A 19,670-nucleotide genomic window follows, 5' to 3' on the forward strand; every position below is an offset into this window, starting at 1 on the left:
GTAATATTCCATTGTGTATATGTACCACAGCTTTCTTTAACAAAAATAGGAACTGGGCCAAATTTGGCCCATAAACCTTAGTTCACTCACCCCTGTTTTAGGCTTTTGCCATAAACATTAACCCATATGCTATTTTCTTTGTTTAATATGGGCTAACTTGATTGAAATGTGAAAATTCAATAATAGATGTAAGTTTTAATTTTAACTCCAGCTCTTTTTATTATGAAGGTAAATTAGCATAATCTTATAAATTATTTCCAGAGGAAAAGATGAGACAAGCATTTCTAACTCAGTTTTGGAGATTTTTATTCTTGATATCAAAAAATAATGTAAGAAATTAAATATCATCAACAATTTGAACCCTAAATTAAAAGATAAAGTACTAAAAGTATCAAAACTAGCATTTCATGTTACATATGATTTTATCCCAAAAGTAATTTATCTGTAGAAAGCTTATTTGTGGAATCCGTTACATTAAAGGATTAAAGATGAAAATCAAAGGTTGAAAAAAGAAAATCACATATCCTTGAACAAAATGCAATGACCAGTCATGATTCTTAACAGTCTCTTAGTAAAATACAACAGAATATTTTTTTCTCGGTAGCATAAACAACCTGATGAGATCATCACAACTAGATATGCTATATGTTCCTTGTTTAACTCAATTTGAACAAGTTAAGGCAAAATGATATTTTGGGACAACTGGGTACCTCTGAGTATTGCAAGATGATAAATAATACCAAAGACCTTTGGTTAATTTTACTAGCTTGAAAATTGCATCATGGTTAAACAAAAATCAAACATGTATTTTAGGAATTCATACTGAAAATATACAGGGATAAAAAAGTACTCTATTTCAGTTCTTGTTTAATACATATTAATAAAATTCTTTAAAGTTTTAAAAAGAGAGTTAATGCAAATATTTTAAAAGCCCTCATATTTATTCAGTCTGCTTGATCTGTAGATGAAACTTATTTCTCCAGTTCTCTATCTTAGTGTATATTTGATAATATTCATAAGTTAAGAATGATAGCTAACAATTTTAATGTTTTAAACAGTAGCCAAGTCTTGATAAAATCGGTTATTAAATGAGAACTATCACCATAACTCCTTTCATTTAGTACTCTGTTGGAAGGTCTATCCAGGGAACTATCATAAGAAAACTAAATATATATAAAAGTATTGGAAAGGAAGAAACAAATGTGTCATTCATTGCAAATAACACAATTTTCCTCCTAGTGCCTTAGTGTCTTACACTAAATATTTCTTTTACTGGAAAGTCTCCTTTCCCAGATGTTTGCATGGTTAGCACCCTCCACTCCTTTAGGTCTCTGTTCAAATGTCACCTCAATGACAAACATCTACCCCAATGACATTTTTTAATATTACAGTATCTCCCTACTTCCAAGATTTTTCAGTTTTCTCTTCTTTTACAAACTACTCATTAACATATGATATACCATATATATAGTTTACTAGTCAATTATGTTCAGGTTTATTGTCTGTATTCCCTTACATCCCTCACTCCATGAAAGCAGGGACCTTTATCTACTTTGTAGATGAACTGATGCACTCCCAGCAGTGGTGTGCTGGAGCTTGCCTGGACCACATCCTGGGAGCCAATGGTTGCAAGTCTGTTCTCACCTCTGAGCTCAGTAAGGGTACACTGATAGCTTGAAATCTGCCATGGTGAGAGACTTCACCTTTATTTGTGTATCCAACTAGTGATTCTTTAATATTTTCTTTCTCAAATTCTTTACCAATAATACATGTTGCAATCAGTTGTTAAGGTTCTGTTGACTAACAGGGATTGACTCTGCACATAAATTATTTAAATATGTTTATTTATTTTACATTTATTGAATATCCACTGCATGGCTGACAGATGTTCTAAATGAGAAGGACTATCGATTTCTGGTAAATGTTTAAAAACTGCCTCTCTGGAGTTGTACAAATACAAATCTATTTGTAGAGACTCATTGTTTCTATGATCCAAACTCAAAATTCAAGGGATATAAGCACACTAACTCTCTTAAGGGTAAATCCAGAATTTCTGGGAGAAAAAAGTATATTCCTTAAACATAATCATACAAGTGAAGTGAGTGAAGTGAAGTCACTTAGTCGTGTCCAACTCTTTGCTACCCCATGGACTGTAGCCTACCAGGCTCCTCCCTCCATGGGATTCTCCAAGCAAGAATACTGGAGTGGGTTGGCATTTCCTTCTCCAGGGGATCTTCCTGACCCAGGGATCGAACCCGGGTATCCTGCATTCCAGGAAGATGCTTTAACCTCTGAGCCACCAGGGAAGCCCCAATCATACAAGAGTCAAATCTAAATTAAATTTTCATGCACTCAATATCACATGCTGTTTCTGAAGTTGCCTCATGTATCTCAGTCATTTTGCCTTTTTACATTTTTGTATCCATATTTACAAAACTGACTCACATGTATCTTTAATGATGCCTCATTGGCACTCTCTTTGCTTAAATTCCCCTGGGTTAACATGAGACAGATAAAATAAATCCAGTTCCATGTGTATGACATACATAGAGAAGAACATTCCTATTTTCTGTTTTTCAAAGTAGAATTTGTAGAATATGTTAGGCTCTGAAGCCTAAGGAAAATGTTACTTAAATTGTATAGATAGATTATCATAGAATTACAAAATATTCATTTAAAATCTTTGCATTAGTACAAAGAAAATGTCTTAGTAAGTAGTGTTTCATATTATATGAAAAGGAGCAAGTGTAAGAAGTACTTTATGAGTCTGCCCAGGTGTAATTAAGTTTTTACACAGAGCTTGGGTAACAGACAAAGAGCAACTATGCATTGCATTATAATGAAAATATTCCTCAAATTTTGCAGCATCAGGAATGAAGGATATTGTGGGTCAAATATTACCAGTCTAACCATAATGAGAACCATAAACCTTGAGAGCCATGACAAAGTTAAATCACCATACTTGATTTGAGAGTACAAAAGAAACCAAATAAGTTGCCAACTCAATTCTCCACCTCTGAATTTATCTAAATATGGAAGTAATCAGACTTTAAAATTTGAGACTAAATCATCAAGAAGAACCAGGGAGTAAGTATCTTTGTTATTTTCCAGTATAATAATATGATTCCTTCTCATTAAAATGTTTTAAATTAGTATTTGTTTATGGGTTTGTGAATTCAAAACCTTTTTGATATGAAAATGTGATTGTTTACTAACAAGAAGACTATTCATAGAGTCCTAAAGAACCAGCACACCAATAAGTCTAGGGCTTTTCATTAACTTTTCTTAAGTTAAATGGTTTTCTGTTACAGAAATGAAATGACATTCTCTAGGTAAAGGAATCGGAGAAGGTAATGGCACCCCACTCCAGTACTCTTGCTTGGAATATCCCATGGACAGAGGAGCCAGTTAGGCTACAATCCAAGGCGTTGCTAAGAGTCGGACATGACTGAGCACTTCACTTTCACTTTTCACTTTCATGCATTGGAGAAGGAAATGGCAACCCACTCCACTGTTCTTGCCTGGAGAATCCCAGGGATGGGGGAGCCTGGTGGGCTGCCGTCTATGGGGTCGCACAGAGTCGGACACGACTGAAGTGACTTAGCATAGCATAGCATGTAAAGGAATATTTGCTTCCCAGTAAAAGTTTTGACCATCTACTTGGTCACTTTCTAAAACAATATTGTAAAACAAAAGAAAACTGATGTGCTCATTGCATGAACTAAACTATTTTTAGACAATATTTATTTTAGTAGCAGAAGTTACACTCTCTTGTCCTTCCAGCCTTTTATCAGAAATAGAAAACAATGATGTGGGAAAGGGTTGCATCAACCAAACCCATAAGAAAGCAGAGAACACCAAAAAAATATTCCCATGGAAAACACATATTCTAAAGTGAGATATTTACTATGTACATGAGTCATTTAAACTTGTGAAAGTTCCTAAACAAGTGGGCCTCAGTTTTTCAAAATATAAATGTGGAAGAGGGCTACATAGCCTCTGTAAGATTATAAACTCTGTATTTAGATTATCTACAAAGCATACTGGTTTTTATAATACGGAGGAAAGGAGAAGAATAAATTAAATATTATCATATTATCACCAAAGAAGCTAAATATTTTAACGAATAATTTGAAATCTTAATAAAGAAAACAGTAGAAGAAATGTCCCAGTTTAAATGTTAACACGTAACTTTTATTTCATCCATGGCCTGTGAGAGTGTATTTTTGAAGATGAGAGCTCAATATTTAACTTCAGATAATATTCATTACTTGAATGAAAGGTTGAAAGGAAACTGGAGAAGTTACTGTATGGGAAGAGAGGTTTTCAATGTCAAACACTACTTCATGATGGAAGCTTTAAAACTTTTGTATTCTATCCGCAAATATCTTTTAACGTTTTTTATGTCCTATAGGGAGAGCATATTGGAGAAGGAAATGGCAACCCACTCAAGTACTCTTGCTTGGAAAATTTGAATGGACAGAGGAGCCTGGTAGGCTATAGTCCACTGGGTTGCAAAGTGTCAGACATGACTGAGCAACTTCAGGGAGAGCATACGTTTTCTGTTCTAATGAGGGAGAAAATAATCAGAAATGAAAACCCACGCAAGACGCACAGAATTCATTCTTCTGGGGCTATCAGATGACCCAGAGCTTCAGATTGTGATTTTTCTCTTTTTAATCATCACATATATATTGTCACTGGAAATATGACCATCATCATTCTCACCTTGGTGGACTCCCATCTACATACACCTATGTATTTTTTCCTCAGGAACTTATCTATATTTACAATTGTCTGTATTCCTAGATTTCTGGGCACAATTATCACCAGGGACAAAGCAATTTCATACAACAATTGTACAACTCAGCTGTTTTTCTTCATTTTCTTGGGTATCACTGAATTTTATCTTCTAACTGCCATGTCCTATGATCACTATGTAGCTATCTGTAAACCCCTGCATTACACAACCATCATGAACAACAGAGTCTGTGTATTGCTTGTCTTTTGTGCTTGGCTGGCAGGGTTCTTAAACATCTTCCCACCTGTTATTCTTTTTCTCCAGTTAGATTACTGTGGTTCTAATATCATTGATCACTTTACTTGTGACTATTTCCCTCTCTTGCGACTATCCTGCTCAGACACATGGCTCCTTGAAGTGATTGGTTTTTACTCTGCAATAGAGATTCTGCTTTTTACTTTGGCATTAATAATTCTATCCTACATGTTCATCATCAAGACAATTCTGAGACTGCCTTCTGCCAGTCAGTGAAAAAAGGCTTTTTCTGCATGCTCCTCTCACATGATTGTCATTTTCATCTCTTATGGAAGCTGTATATTTGTGTATATCAACCCTTCAGCAAAAGAAAAGACATCCTTGATGAAAGGAGTAGCAATTCTGGATACTCCTGTTGCTCCTATGATGAATCTGTTTATATATACACTGAGGAACCAGCAAGTGTAGCAAGCCTTTAAGGATACCATCCAAAAGTTTATCTTTTTCTCCAGTAAATGCAACTAACTGTAGCATTAAAAAATAAAGTTCTGGTCAATTATTTCTTCATTCATATTCTCTCAAAACTCTTTCACTACAGTTATATGATTCCTTTTTATTTATTCCTATTCTGAACTTCCCCACACATTGCACCAGATAAATTGAATAAAGCTGAATATTGCTTCAGAATTTTCTGTAAATTGTTTTTTATTCATATGTATTTGATGAAGTATAAAATGTTACAACATAAGCAATTTTGTTTGAGAAAAAGAATCTCAGGAATAATGTGGATTTCTGAAAACTTCAGTCTTCAGTTCAGTTCAATAACTCAGTCGTGTCTGACTCTTTGCGACCCCATGAACTGCAGCATGCCAGGTTTCCCTGTCCATCACCAACTCCCGGAGTTCACTCAAACCCATGTCCATTGAGTTGGTGATGCCATCCAGCCATCTCATCCTCTGTCGTCCCCTTCTCCTCCCACCTTCCTTCCTTCCCAGCATCAAGGTTTCTTCAAATGAGTCAGTTCTTCACATTAGGTGGCCAAAGTATTAGAGTTTCAGCTTTAACATCAGTCCTTCCAATGAAGATTCAGGAATGATTTCCTTTAGGATGGACTATTTGGATCACTTTGCTGTCCAAGGAACTCTCAAGAGTCTTCTCCAACACAACATTTCAAAAGCATCAGTTCTTAAGCACTCAGCTTTCTTTATAGTCCAACTCTCACATCCATACATGACTACTGGAAAAACCATAGCTTTGACTAGATGGACCTATTAGTCATACTACCTTATTTTAAATAAGAAATAATATATGGGTCAATGGTTAGTAAAATTCTAAGAGAGGAGGTTGGTGGACAATCCATTGCTCACTGGGAAATTTGACCCACCACCTATTTTTGTTAAAAGTTTTATTGAACACACCTGAGCCCTTTCATTTACATGTTGTTCATAGCTGCATCAAAAATAAAGACAGGAAGAACCGAGTAATTGAATCAGGGACACCATGCCTACAAACCCTAAATTATTAATGTATTACCCTTTTACAGAAAAAGTCTGTTTTGATCCCTGCTATTGATAATCAAAATGATTATACTGATAGCAAACATTTAAACTAAACACTAAAGAGTTTGTATAGAATGATGTAGAGAGCTGCATTACCTGAAAATATCAGCGTAGGCTCCTATATAAATTTTGTAAAATTTTTACAGATCTTTTAATTCCCAGAACTAACCTATCTACTATTTATGGTATATTTTTATTGAGTGAATAAGAACTCACAACCCTCAATCAAGTCTAAACTTCAGTATTTTCACATGCTTCCATCAAGCTTAGAAATTATAAATGTTTCAGCATGAGGGAAGGAGAAAGTAATGGCATGACTTCCCTACAACGTGGAAATCTCAGTATTATTTTTGTAAGTTGTTTTTCTTGTGTTTCATCAAATGATAGATCTAAGACTCTCAACTGAGTTTGGTATGTGAATATCAGGAAAAGCTTGCCTATGAGTTATGTTTACAGTCTTTGTATAATAATGGTTTAAAAGTGAGGGATGTGTTCCCTGTCCTGAACACATGTACACCTGTGGAGGATTCATGTTGATATATGGCAAAACCAATACTATATTGTAAAGTTAAAAAATAAAATAAAATAAAAAAAAATGAGGGATGAGTTTGAGTACCTTTCATCATTATATAAATTTTTGACTTCAGGGAAAACAGAAACGAAAAAAGTGTTCAGGGCCAGAATTGCATGATTTTGTATGATTATTCATATATATTCTAATCAGTACAATTTCCAATATGATAATGCTTAAATAAGCATTTTTAACAAAAACCCTCAAGTTTATATATGGTAAAACTTTGCTCTTGTTACCTTCTTTACTCCTATTGATTAGGCATATCACTTAAAGAGGCAATTAAAAGAATTGTATGTACAAGCTATTATCTCAGAATAGTCACAAATATGAGAAAGTTATAACACACCTTAGCTACTGATTATCAAAAGATCAGCTTAATATCAAGCTTTTATTTAAATATACAACTGACCACAGTAAATGCGGTCATCTTTGGTATCCAGTAATATTTATTTTGTCAGCTACAAATTGGCACTTGCCATGAGTGCTTGCCATCTGCCTCTACAAGGGTTAAATCATGTGCTGTGCAGCTACTGATGTTCAACACCGCCTGAAGGAGTTCCGTGTGGAAAGCAGGAGTGAGGCACTTTGTGCTCTGGGAAAACTGGCAGGACAGGCCTTCAGATAGTTAAACAGTCTCAGGAGCTGATTTTATGAGCCCAATTCTTGTATCTCCTCATATCAACAAAAACACTAAAATTCTTCATGGTGACGATTGTTTCTCATAACTAGCAGACTTTTCATGAGACGAGCAGAAACTTTCTACAAAAAGAAATGTGCTTGAATACATGTACTCCCTTTTTGCCAAATCACATATATATTGTCCTTCCCCTATACCTCTTTAGATCTGTTTCTCACAGATATCTGAGGTCTTCTCCTGGATTGCAATCCTCATATTGCCCCAATAAAATTTAACTTGCAACTCTCACGTTGTGTATTGTTTTTAATTGATAATTTCTTCAGGCATTTTAAAAGAATTATTATGATACATATGTTAATTTTAGAGTTCCCCAAAAAGTGGAGGCTATTTCATAGTTTTCCCTAATAGCTTTCATAGTTTGCTTCATTATAATAGTCTTTGAGTTGATAAATTATACAGCACAGAAAATGTTAAACTCACTAATGAGAAAAGTTATTTGATTTCTCAAGAAAGTGTAATTACATCATTCTTTTAAGTTGTACTGTTTTTCATGTAGTTACTAAATTGGCCACAATATGAAAAGGAGAGTATATGTAATGTTCTAATGAGACTATCAGATTATGTTTATTGTCCTTGTGTGGTAATAAAAAATAAGGTTAAACATGATACAATATTTACTCAATTACTGAAAAGAGTAATTCTGGTGAAATCACAAAATGCTATTCTCTCTTGCATTTTGAAATTTCACCAGAAGAAAAGTGCATGAGAGAAGGTTTGCAATCTGAATGGAAAAAAATGTGTACGTATATATGTACACATATGAAGAGTTCAAATTTAAATGGCAAAAATAAAATACACATATGCAAATATCCTTAGTAAACTGCTGACAATAAAAATATAAATGATGAAAATGAATCTAGGGAGGCTGTGTGGATATTAATAAATTTTGAAAAATCTGGATTTTAATTTAATTGCTCTTCACTTATATGCATCTAATTTATGAAACAGGGACTTTTATATTTTCATTTCCTTGAGAAAACATAGTCTTCCTTGCCATGTCCATGAAGGCTCTCTTGACTTGCTGATTCCTAAGAGTGTAGATAAAGGAGTTCAGCATGGGTGCTACTGAGGTATTTAGCACAGCTATTCCCTTGCTCAAAGAGACCCTGTCTTTTGCAGATGGATTCACACACATGAAAATGCAGCTGCCATAGAGATGGAGATGACAATCATGTGGGACGAACACGTGGAAAAGGCCTTTGTCCTCTGAGTTGTAGAAGGGATCCTCAAAATTGTTCTGATGACATATGTGTAGGACAGAATTATTAATGCTAAAGTGAACAATAGAATAAACACAGCACAGGAAAACCCCAGTATCTCTAGGAATTTGGTGTCTGAACAAGAAAGGTATAATAAAGGCAAATAATCACAAATAAAATGGTTGATAACATTGGACTTACAGTAATCAAGCTGTATGAAGAACATGAGTAATGGGAATATAATTAAGAATGAAGTCAGCCAAGAGGCCAAGACAAGCAGCCTGCAGACTCTGTGATTCATGATGGTCAAGTAATACAGCAGTTTGCAGATGGCAATGTAGCAGTCATAGGACATGGCAACCAGAAGGTAAAGCTCAGTGACTCCCAAGAAAATGAAAAAAAAATAACTGAGTCATACAATCATTAAAAGAGATGGTTTTATCTCCCGTAATAATGGTGGCCAAGAACTTGGGAATAGTGACAGTTGTGAATGAAACTTCCAATATGGAGAAACTCCTGAGGAAGAAATACATGGGGGTCTGGAGGTGGATATCCAGCAGGGTCAGGGTGATAATGGTCAAGTTCCCAGTGATGCTGAGCATGTAGGTGATGAGCAGAAAGACAAAGTTCACAACCTGAAGTTGTGGGTCGTCCGACAGTCCCAGGAGGATAAATTCTCTTATTTCTGTGTTGTTTCTCATTTTACTTCTCCTTTTAAGTAACCGTCAGGAGAAAACACAAAGGGAAGACACAGAAAAGGGGATTATCCATGTATAACAATGGGATTTGTCTCTGAAAGTAAACTTACTATGCCATGCTAACATAATTCAGGAGATTTTTAAAAACAAGGTAAAAAAAAAAAATAGGTAACTTACTTTAAAGTAAGTTTTTACCATATGCCAGTATGTGTGTTTCACATAGAATATTTCTTTATCAAATCCCTGTTTTACAGGTTTCAGTCAGAGTAGAAATAATTTTAAAAAATCTCATCCAAATCACATACCTGAATTGAAAACGGAGGGATTATCACCTAGATCTTTCTAAAACCTAGGAAATACAGTAAAATAAATGCTACCTGTTGACTTGTAAAATGCCCCACCCCCCACTCTTGGAGGATTCCCTCCTGTTGGGAAAGACATCATCTTTTTTCAAGCCCCATAAAATCATCCTATCCTAGTTTGTGTCAGCTGGTTCCTTGTATTGTTATTCTCTACTGTAATATAGAAAACCTAAATGTGTCAGGAAAAAGTCAACCAGTGAATATGTCTCCAAAATAAAAGTCATTGGAATGAAATCTTTAATAACATGACAGATTTCTAAGTTTCCACTCAGACTCATATTAACTTCCCAACCTTATCCTCCTCTTCTGAGGCCCCAGATAATGGAATAAAGGAATGCAGATAATGGATTTGCTTCAGCGGTCTTCTCAGATATTAGACAGTCAAGAGAAGAGGCAGAGTGGACGTTTGGTAGATTGCATCTGTGTTATGAGTTAAGGAAACCAAAATGTGTTGTTCAGTCTCCAAATCGTGTCCGACTCGTTGTGACCCCATGGACTGCAGCACGCCAGACTTCCCTGTCCCTCACTGTCTCCCAGAGTTTGCTCAAGTTCATGTCTATTGCATTGGTGATGTCATCCATGCCATCCTGCCATGGTGATGCCATTCCTCTGACGTCCTCTTCTCCTTCTGTCCTCAATCTTTCCCAGCATCATAGTCTTTTCCAATGACTCAGCTCTTGGCATCAACTGGCCAAATTATTGAAGCTTTCAGTAGATAGCAGCAACGGAGCTGCTCTGCTACATCAGTCAGCTCAGTTCAGTTCCGTTGCTCAGGCCTGTCCGACTCTTTGCGACCCTGTGAATTGCAGCATGCCAGGCCTCCCTGTCATCACCAACTCCTGGAGTTCACCCATACTCAAGTCCATTGAGTCGGTGATGCCATCCAGCCATCTCATCCTTTGTTGTCCCCTTCTCCTCCTGCCCCCAATCCCTCCCAGCATCAGAAAACCACAGCCTTGACTAGACGGAACTAGTGTCAATCAACTTTGTTGATTCCTATGCAGCTCTGCTACATAGGAAATCCCAAACCAGAATTAGGTCATCTATGAATGGTTTAGCACCAGGTTCCCTACAAATTGGGGCACCGTGATGGGTGAAGGAATGACTACCTTTCTGGCTGCACCCAGTCCCAGGATGAAGGGCTCTCTGCACCTGACCCTGGTCCCAAAGAACAGGGTGACGCTCCCTTAGGGACCCCGGGGAGTCCTGCCAGGAGGGATGTTGAGGGACCAGCTATCCAACGCCAGTCAAGACTCCTGTAATGCTAACATATCATTCTGCATGGGCAGGACTCTCACTTAGAGGTGTTCAGTCATAATCCCACAGATGGTTGCTTCGCTCCATTGGCTCTTCAGCTAAGCTCTCAACCAAAGTATATGAATATCTGAAAACAAACATTACCTTCCAGAGAATATTTTTTCTTCAAAATTTATGCCATCTAAATGTTACTAGTATTTTCTGTCCGTTTCTGTTTCTCAGAAGTGTCCAACACTTGCAGCCCCATTGACTGTAGCCCACCAGGCTCCTGTGCTGATAGAACTTTCCAGGCAAGAATACTGGAGTGCGGGTGCCATCTTCTACTTCAGGGGATCTTCCCCATCCAAGTATTGAACCCAAGTCTCTTGCAAATCTTGCATTGGCAAACAGATTATTTACCAACTGTGCTACCTGGGAAGCATCTACATTAATCTTCCCTTAATAGAATCTCTATTTTGTCAGTGTATTAGTATAAACATGAAATAGCAATGAAAACTTTTGTCATTCGAATTAACAGTAATAATAATGATTTTATGTTAAAAGGAAGCTGAGTTCCCTCAATAAATTCAGGCAACCCAGAATTTGATACATATTTACAAATATAAAAGTCATTGTTCTCAGTTAACAAAAACCATCTGTAATTAACAACTGTGTCTAAGAGTCATACATGACTGAGCAACTGAACTGAACTGAACTGATGACTCTGATGTGTAAACCACTTCTGGAATGTGAGGTGTTAATTATTCCTGGGATGGTTTTGGTAAAGTAATGAAGAATATATGCAAATTTCTAGGACATCATTTCCGAGTTTTTTTTTTTTTTCCTTACAACTCATTCAAACTTTTTTTCCCTTAGTCCCATGGAACTTAGGATAACAAGTTACATATTCCTTTCTGTCCCTTCCTTTGTAATGAATTCTAGTGTCTTGGATAAGGGCTTCCCAGGTGGCACTGGTGGTAAAGTACACGCCTGTCAATTCAGGAGACATAAGAGATGTGGGTTCCATCTTTAGGTTGGGAAGATGCCCTGGAGGAGGGCATGGCAATCCACTCCAGTATTCAGCCTGGAGAATCCCCATGTACAAAGGAGCCTGGCAGGCTATAGTCCATAGAGTCTCAAAGAGTCAGACACGACTGAAGTGACTTAGCAACAGTGTCTTGGATCTCATTGTCGAAACAGGCATGTGGCTCATTGAAAGTGAAAATTAACCTATATGATAAACAAATGCTGGCCATCGTGTTAAATAAGATAACTGGAAGTGATTTTCAGGACACACGTGCTATTCCATAGTAAAGTGTAAGCATGGCTTCTTTGAGAAAAGATCACTAGCATTCCCCAAATTCACCAATTTAAAAAAGTGACAATATTTAAATGTTTATTAAAGATTACATTCCTTATTTTATATAAATTGTGAGACACGAGTGGGAAGCTCTCTAAATTCCACAATATAATTGGAAACAAATTAGCTTCTCACATTCTCTATGTGTACTGAATTTTCTCTTCATAATTTTAAGACTCCTAAGGAAATCATAAGTAATTCTATGAACACATATATCCTCAAGGCAGTTTGCACTCTTTGCATACGACATAGTATTCCACTTCTTTATCTTTTCCTTTCGCTTGAGGATCTTTTTCTTGGTGTTAGGTTTATAAGCTAGAATAACTTGTCACAGAAGAAAACAGAATATTTATTAAATTTGATATCTTGGGTAATTTTTTCTAGAATGATTCATTCCACTCCTGATTGTGTTTGCTGACATCTAATACCATGGAAAAACATCATCATGACTGTAAGGGAAAAAAATAAAAACAACTCATAAGAGTCAATTTAGATTATTTTCAGAATATTACTTTATGACTGCCTTTGCTAGTCCTACAATTAGTTCAGAGTCCTGTTTCTCTCAGTCCTCTAATTAAAAAAAAAAAAAGTCCTTGTTTCTTTCTGAATGGAAAAGGGAAATCAAATCAAAGCACCAATAAGTATGAATAGGAATAATGAAGGGAAAACTGTAAAGACCTAAGTCACTCTCAAAATCTGTATAATTTCCTAGAAATGTTGCTTCTGCCCTAATTGTCTCAGTTTTAACTATTATCTATGTCTGAAGATAATTTTTAAATTAAAAAGGAAATACATTCTTATAAAAATATGGCATCAGGACTTAACTTTAGTTAAAAACATGTGAGACTATTAGGGATTTGTATTCCAAGAGAAATTATTAAAAATACAACTCTCTGAGTTATAGGTTTCTTTTCCAACTTGAACATGACTATAATATTTCAAGGAATTATTATGAGGGCTAATTTAATTAAAAGAAAAGTGAAATTATATAAAAGTTTTAAAGCATGCATTCCCAGAGTAAATACTATTTTTATTATTATTCCTAAAAGTAAAATCAATTATTACCTTTGAGGAAGATGATCCCAATATAAAAATTAATAACCATTTTTGAGGAAACTCGTTTGAGAGACAATGCTAAGATTTATGCAGTTATCGAACACCTCAGATATGCAGATAACACCACCCTTATGGCAGAAAGTGAAGAGGAACTCAAAAGCCTCTTAATGAAAGTGAAAATGGAGAGTGAAAAAGTTGGCTTAAAGCTCAACATTCAGAAAACAAAGATCATGGAATCCGGTCCCATCACGTCATGGGAAATAGATGGGGAAACAGTGGAAACAGTGTCAGACTTTATTTTTCTGGGCTCCAAAATCACTGCAGATGGTGACTGCAGTCATGAAATTGAAAGATGATTACTCCTTGGAAGGAAAGTTATGACCAACGTAGATAGCATATTCAAAAACAGAGACATTACTTTGCCAACAAAGTCTATGGTTTTTCCTGTGGTCATGTATGGATGTGAGAGTTGGACTGTGAAGAAGGCTGAGCACCGAAGAATTGATGCTTTTGAACTGTGGTGTTGGAGAAGACTCTTGAGAGTCCCTTGGACTGCAAGGAGATCCAACCATTCCATTCTGAAGGAGATCAGCCCTGGGATTTCTTTGGAAGGAATGATGCTAAAGCTGAAACTCCAGTACTTTGGCCACCTCATGCAAGGAGTTGACTCACTGGAAAAGACTCTGATGCTGGGAGGGATTGGGGGCAAGAGGAGAAGGAGACGACAGAGGATGAGATGGCTGGATGGCATCACTGACTCGATGGACGTGAGTCTGAGTGAACTCCGGGAGTTGGTGATGGACAAGGAGGCCTGGCGTGCTGCGATTCATGGGGTCACAGAGTCGGACACGACTGAGAGACTGATCTAATCTGATCTGATCTGAATAGACTCATTGCAATAGCTTTGTGTAATGTTTGAATAACCTAACAATGAGAGGCTAAATATTAAACAAAATCATATAGCTAGTAAGTGGTCAAATTGGTATTCTAAATTCTTTCTGCTTGAACCGAAGTATGTGTTATTTATCAAACATATATTCAATGAGGAGGACCAAACTCAAAGAGTAATTTTCTAACAATGAGTAAATAATTTTCTAAAAATGAGTAAAAAAGAAACAGAAAGTATTAATGTGCTCATTCTTCATAACCCTTGATATTTACAGAAAGGAAAGGCAACTCCAAATTATTCATCTCCATGTAATGAAAAGTTAAGCTAAGAATGTATATATCAATGCTAAGAAAAAGTTGTCATTGGCTTTTACTTTACAGTCTTACCTCTTTTTGTACAAATGCATCACTTCAGGTGACTGAAGCTATTTTAAAAACCTGGTCACTATTTCAATTTTAGGATAAGATATTGAACATTTCTAAGAATGCTCTATCTCAACACATTTGGAATTACCTTATTTCTATAGATAAATTTCCTTGATACATATTACATGGAAGCCATGGGAGCAAACACAGTGAAGGGAAGCAAGATATGGAGTTACTGTGGTCCTTTCTGGATGTGATTTCTATATGAATTTTAACCTGCATGAGGCAAATGTTGCTTTATCCACCATATAGCCAAGGCTCATGGGAAATACTCCAGTGAATCAAATGTGACAACAGGGCCAAGAGGAAATACACTAAGGATTATAAACATATTATCAACATTTATATCACTACTGAAACAGAAAACTTTGCAGATAATATCCAAACAGATAGAAAAGCATGAGAACTAAGCCAGAAGCAAATGGATTATTTTGCTTACTATCTATGTGAAGATATCTAAATGTACAGGATTTTGGAAGGGATTTCCTGAATATCCTAAATCACCATTTCTCTGAAGAATAGACCTTTTCCCCCTTGCTGACTAAAATACTGTGGTGAATGAATCTTATGAGTAAACATTACATTTTCCTTACTTATGTTATAAAATGTCTCTATAAAGTTGCTCTCTGTGCTACTAAATAAAAAAAATTAAAAATCAAATAGAGCACAATAAAAACAAGAATGAGAAAAAATATCATACTCAGTGAATTCCAGTGAAATTTATGAGAAATTTTGGATTAAATACACTTTAAACTGTTCAAACTCTTCAAAAAAACTTTTCAGGTTATTTTTCTATAATAGTGATACTAATCATTGAGAAAGATCTACCAGAGGTCCTGTTTTCATCTGATTGATTGTTAGTGTTCCAGTAATTACTGAAAGCATAAAATCTATTTTATAAGAATTTACAACTCAAATTCCTTTTAACCTAATTTTAGAAAGGACAGAAAATGAAATAAACCTCATCTATTGACTCAATCACTATTATTCATTCAACAAAATTTATTGAGATTCTTCTAGCTTTAGGTACTATAGGAGCACTAGGGACAATACAGGATCAAAATAGATATGACCCAAACTTTAATCAGCTTACCAAGGAATCTCCAAACACAAATATAGAAGATACTGTCGTGGTCTGTACACAGGTTGGAAAAGAATTTCCAGACATATAGAATGAGAGGGAAATAAAGTTTATTAGAGTGGGAGATGCTGATAAGAAGAGATACTACACTTGATCTTAGCCAAAAGCCTGAGAAGCAATAGACTTAGGGACATGGGGAGAGGGGAGGAGAGGGTGAGATGTATGGAAAGAGTAACATGGAAACTTACATTACCATATGTAAAATAGATAGTCAAGGGGAATTTGCTGTATGGCTCAGGAAATTCAAACAGGGGCTCTGCATCAACACGGGTGGGATTGGGAGGGAGTTTAGAGGGAGGTTCAAAAGGGAGGGGATATATATATAGCTATGGCTGATTCATGTTGAGCTTTGACAGAAAAGAGCAACATTCTGTAAAGCAATTAATTACCCTTCAATAAAAGAATAAATAAATTTTTTAAAAAAAGAAAGAAAAAAGAATGAGAGATGCTGTTAGAACACTGAGCCAGCTCAAGGGAGAACCAACGTTGAACAGTCCTTAGTCCACTTTTATACCCAGGGTACAAGTACAAGGAATGGGATAGGTGTCTTGCGGGTCACTTGCTGATTGAATGAGGCATGCATACTGGGTAGGGAAGAGTAAGGCAAATACCTTCCTTGTGTGAGGTAGGAGGTGAGACAGGTTATACTGCTCAGGAGGACCTGAAATCCGTTAATAGTTATGACATGGGGGAAGGGAAGGACCATATGTGTCTGCTTTTTCTGTTCCTGCATTCCAAGACCCTCCTTGGTTTTATCTGCTTTTTAGTCCCTGGGTCACCACATTCCTCCCTTCCTTTATTTTTAGGGCCAATTCTTTGGTCCCTGTTGATAGCCTGTTCATGTCTAACTATCTACCTATTTCCCTTCTTAGGCATTTGGGAACTGAGTCTCAGGAGAAGAGGAATGATGGCCACTCTGGCTTCTTCAGGCTGTACAGGGGTGTCATGGGGCTCTGGGTTCCCTTTGCCTGCTTCCTTGTCAGGGTGCATTTATGGAGGGAGATGAGAGTCCATGGAATGATAAGGTGATTTGTTTCAGCATTGTCTTTGGGTTGGTCAGAGGATATTCTTGTTGTACTACCACTTGGATATTTGTTGTATTCTAGAAGAAACAAACTTAACAAAAAAGTTAAAGGTACATGGCCCAAAGATTAGAAGAAGTAGGAAAGCTGCTCAGGGGCTAGCCAGGAGAACCAGGGCCAGACATTTGTTCGTGACATTAGTGTTTCTCTAGGTACAAGAAGATGCAAGAATTTGGGCTCATAAAATCTTTACCTGAAAACATCTGACTATCTGAAGGCCAGTTCTTCTGGGCTTTTCCCAGAGCACAGAGTGCCTTATTTCTGATCTCCATCCTGAGCTCCTTTTAAGGGGTGTTGAAGGTCAGCAGCTTGCAGTGGTCATGATATAATCTTTGTAGAGGCAGCTGGCAAGTGCCAACTCCCAGTCAGCAGGGTCCACATATTTGACCATGCTTTGGGTGCACTTCATGCCCATTGTGCCCCGCAGTGCTGGGAAGGCTCATTCCAGGTCCAGGGAAGATTTCATTGATTGGCCACTCAGGGTGCTGTTATTGGACCAGGTCTTGTGAGCAGCAAAAGTCTCCGGACCATACCTGTCTTACTAGCCTCTTGGTCCAGGAATATAGTCCCTCTTGTTGCTTCTTCCCATATCTAGAGTTACACTATTACAATCTTTGATCTTATGGAACTGCTTATCAGCATTTTATCACAGGCTCAGTCACACATTTACTAACATAAGAAACAATCTTCTGATACAAGAGACATAGAAAATAGTACAGTTAACAGCTGTTAATAAAGTCACAAGCAAGAATTTAAGTCAAGAACTTTCATTAGGTAAGCCCAGCATACCCTGGGTCATCTGACTTGGTTAAATGACTATAGACAGGTGTGACTCTCCTCGTTGAACATCGAAAGGTTGTCTATTGAGATAAGCTTAAGAAACAAACTTAGAGTGTCCTTTTTAATAACTTAATTAAACCTTTATCAATATAACATAACAGTAAGGAACTATCTCAGAAGTGAGTCGTAGTAAACACAGACCTTAATTAACAAAATTAGAACTTAATATTAAGTGAAATACATTTTTTTTTTTTTGTCATTGTGAGGGCATTAACCCTGTTGCCAGGGAAGGCTTTAACCTATCAAATAAAAATGAGGTTTGTCAGGGAGCCTGAAAAATCCAAGCTGCCGTCTTGGATTTCCCATAGCCCTGACTCTTTGATATACAGCTATTGTTAACCCATTTTTAATTCTCTGACTTAGGAGTAGACTATTGCCATGTTTTAAGGACATCAAATAGCAAAAGTCTAACAGTGAAGGGTTATTTCTTATAGAAGCAGAATAAGCTTTTACATGTACCATAATCTTTAATAATTCTTATTTACTTTACCAAAGTAACAAAAGATTTAAAAAACAAATAAAATACTTAAAGGCAAAGAAATTCATAATCTGTTATTGAAAGCTTCAATCTAAGAAAACTTTGTTCTCTTAACATAGAGAATTGGCTAAATTCCAGCCTGTTACCAGTTTACCAGATAACAAACAAACAAAAGTTTTTATTGGTTAATGTTAGAAAAGTCTTTTCCGTAAATCTTGAAATAGCTGTATTCTTGCAAAGGCATCACAGTGAAACCATAGAAGGCATGTTAAAAATCTGATTAAATTGCAATTGACAAAGTAGCCTGGCCATTGCTGTGATATATAACACTAATATGATAACTAGAATTATAATTGAGCACATTTTTATCAGGGCATATCAGATCTATACGAATTCCACATAATTTTAGGATATATATATATATATATATATTAGTAAGTCAACCATATTGTATGACCTGAGACGATTTATCATCCCTTCAACAATATTTCCCATGTAACCTAACATGTCTAATGAACTCAGGTGGTTTAATGGCTCTTTGTGTTGTGTCAGGGGCCCTCTGAAGCATCCCAAAGTCATGCTCATAAAATATGTGAGACGCCCCCAAATCTCTTGGTGGACTTGATGATGATGAAGTCCTGAATAAATCCAACTCCAAAATACTGGAATGACGGTTGAACCGCCACTTGGTGTAGGTAAAAACACCAAGTTACAAGGGAAAAGAAGAAACAGAAAATAACCCAATCAAATAAAATAAACCTCAAAAATTTAACCCTAAACAAATGGAGGTTTTTAAACATTTGACAAAGACCTCAAAATAACCGTCATAAATATTATCACTAAAATCAGGAAAGTGGCAGTGTTTTAGTTTTATTGAATTTATTCTGAATTATTTGAATGAATTTTTTCCCAAAATAATAGAGAACATGTGAATTATATACAAATTACATGATATCGTGATCAATATTTACCTTCAAAACATGTATTGAATTTCACAAAATAAATATCTTGACATTAAAAGTCTGATGCATGAGTACATACCTCTTTGGATTGAATTTAGTGTATGCCGATTAAAAAA

The 19,670-nt window shown here is 36.2% G+C and overlaps 3 pseudogenes; 1 reads left to right on the forward strand and 2 right to left on the reverse strand.

The window, feature by feature from the left end:
* Nucleotides 1–4,592: 4,592 nt before the first annotated feature.
* Nucleotides 4,593–5,521, forward strand: LOC147372156 (olfactory receptor 6C3-like; annotated as a pseudogene).
* Nucleotides 5,522–8,763: 3,242 nt separating this feature from the next.
* Nucleotides 8,764–9,726, reverse strand: LOC147372157 (olfactory receptor 6C1-like; annotated as a pseudogene).
* A 6,442-nt stretch (nucleotides 9,727–16,168) lies between these two features.
* Nucleotides 16,169–16,312, reverse strand: LOC147372158 (U2 spliceosomal RNA; annotated as a pseudogene).
* Nucleotides 16,313–19,670: the final 3,358 nt, after the last annotated feature.

Source organism: Bos grunniens, chromosome 5 (assembly GCF_055505025.1).
Source record: "Bos grunniens cultivar Pamir isolate PY7600 chromosome 5, Bosgru_T2T1.0, whole genome shotgun sequence".
NCBI lineage: Eukaryota > Metazoa > Chordata > Mammalia > Artiodactyla > Bovidae > Bos > Bos grunniens.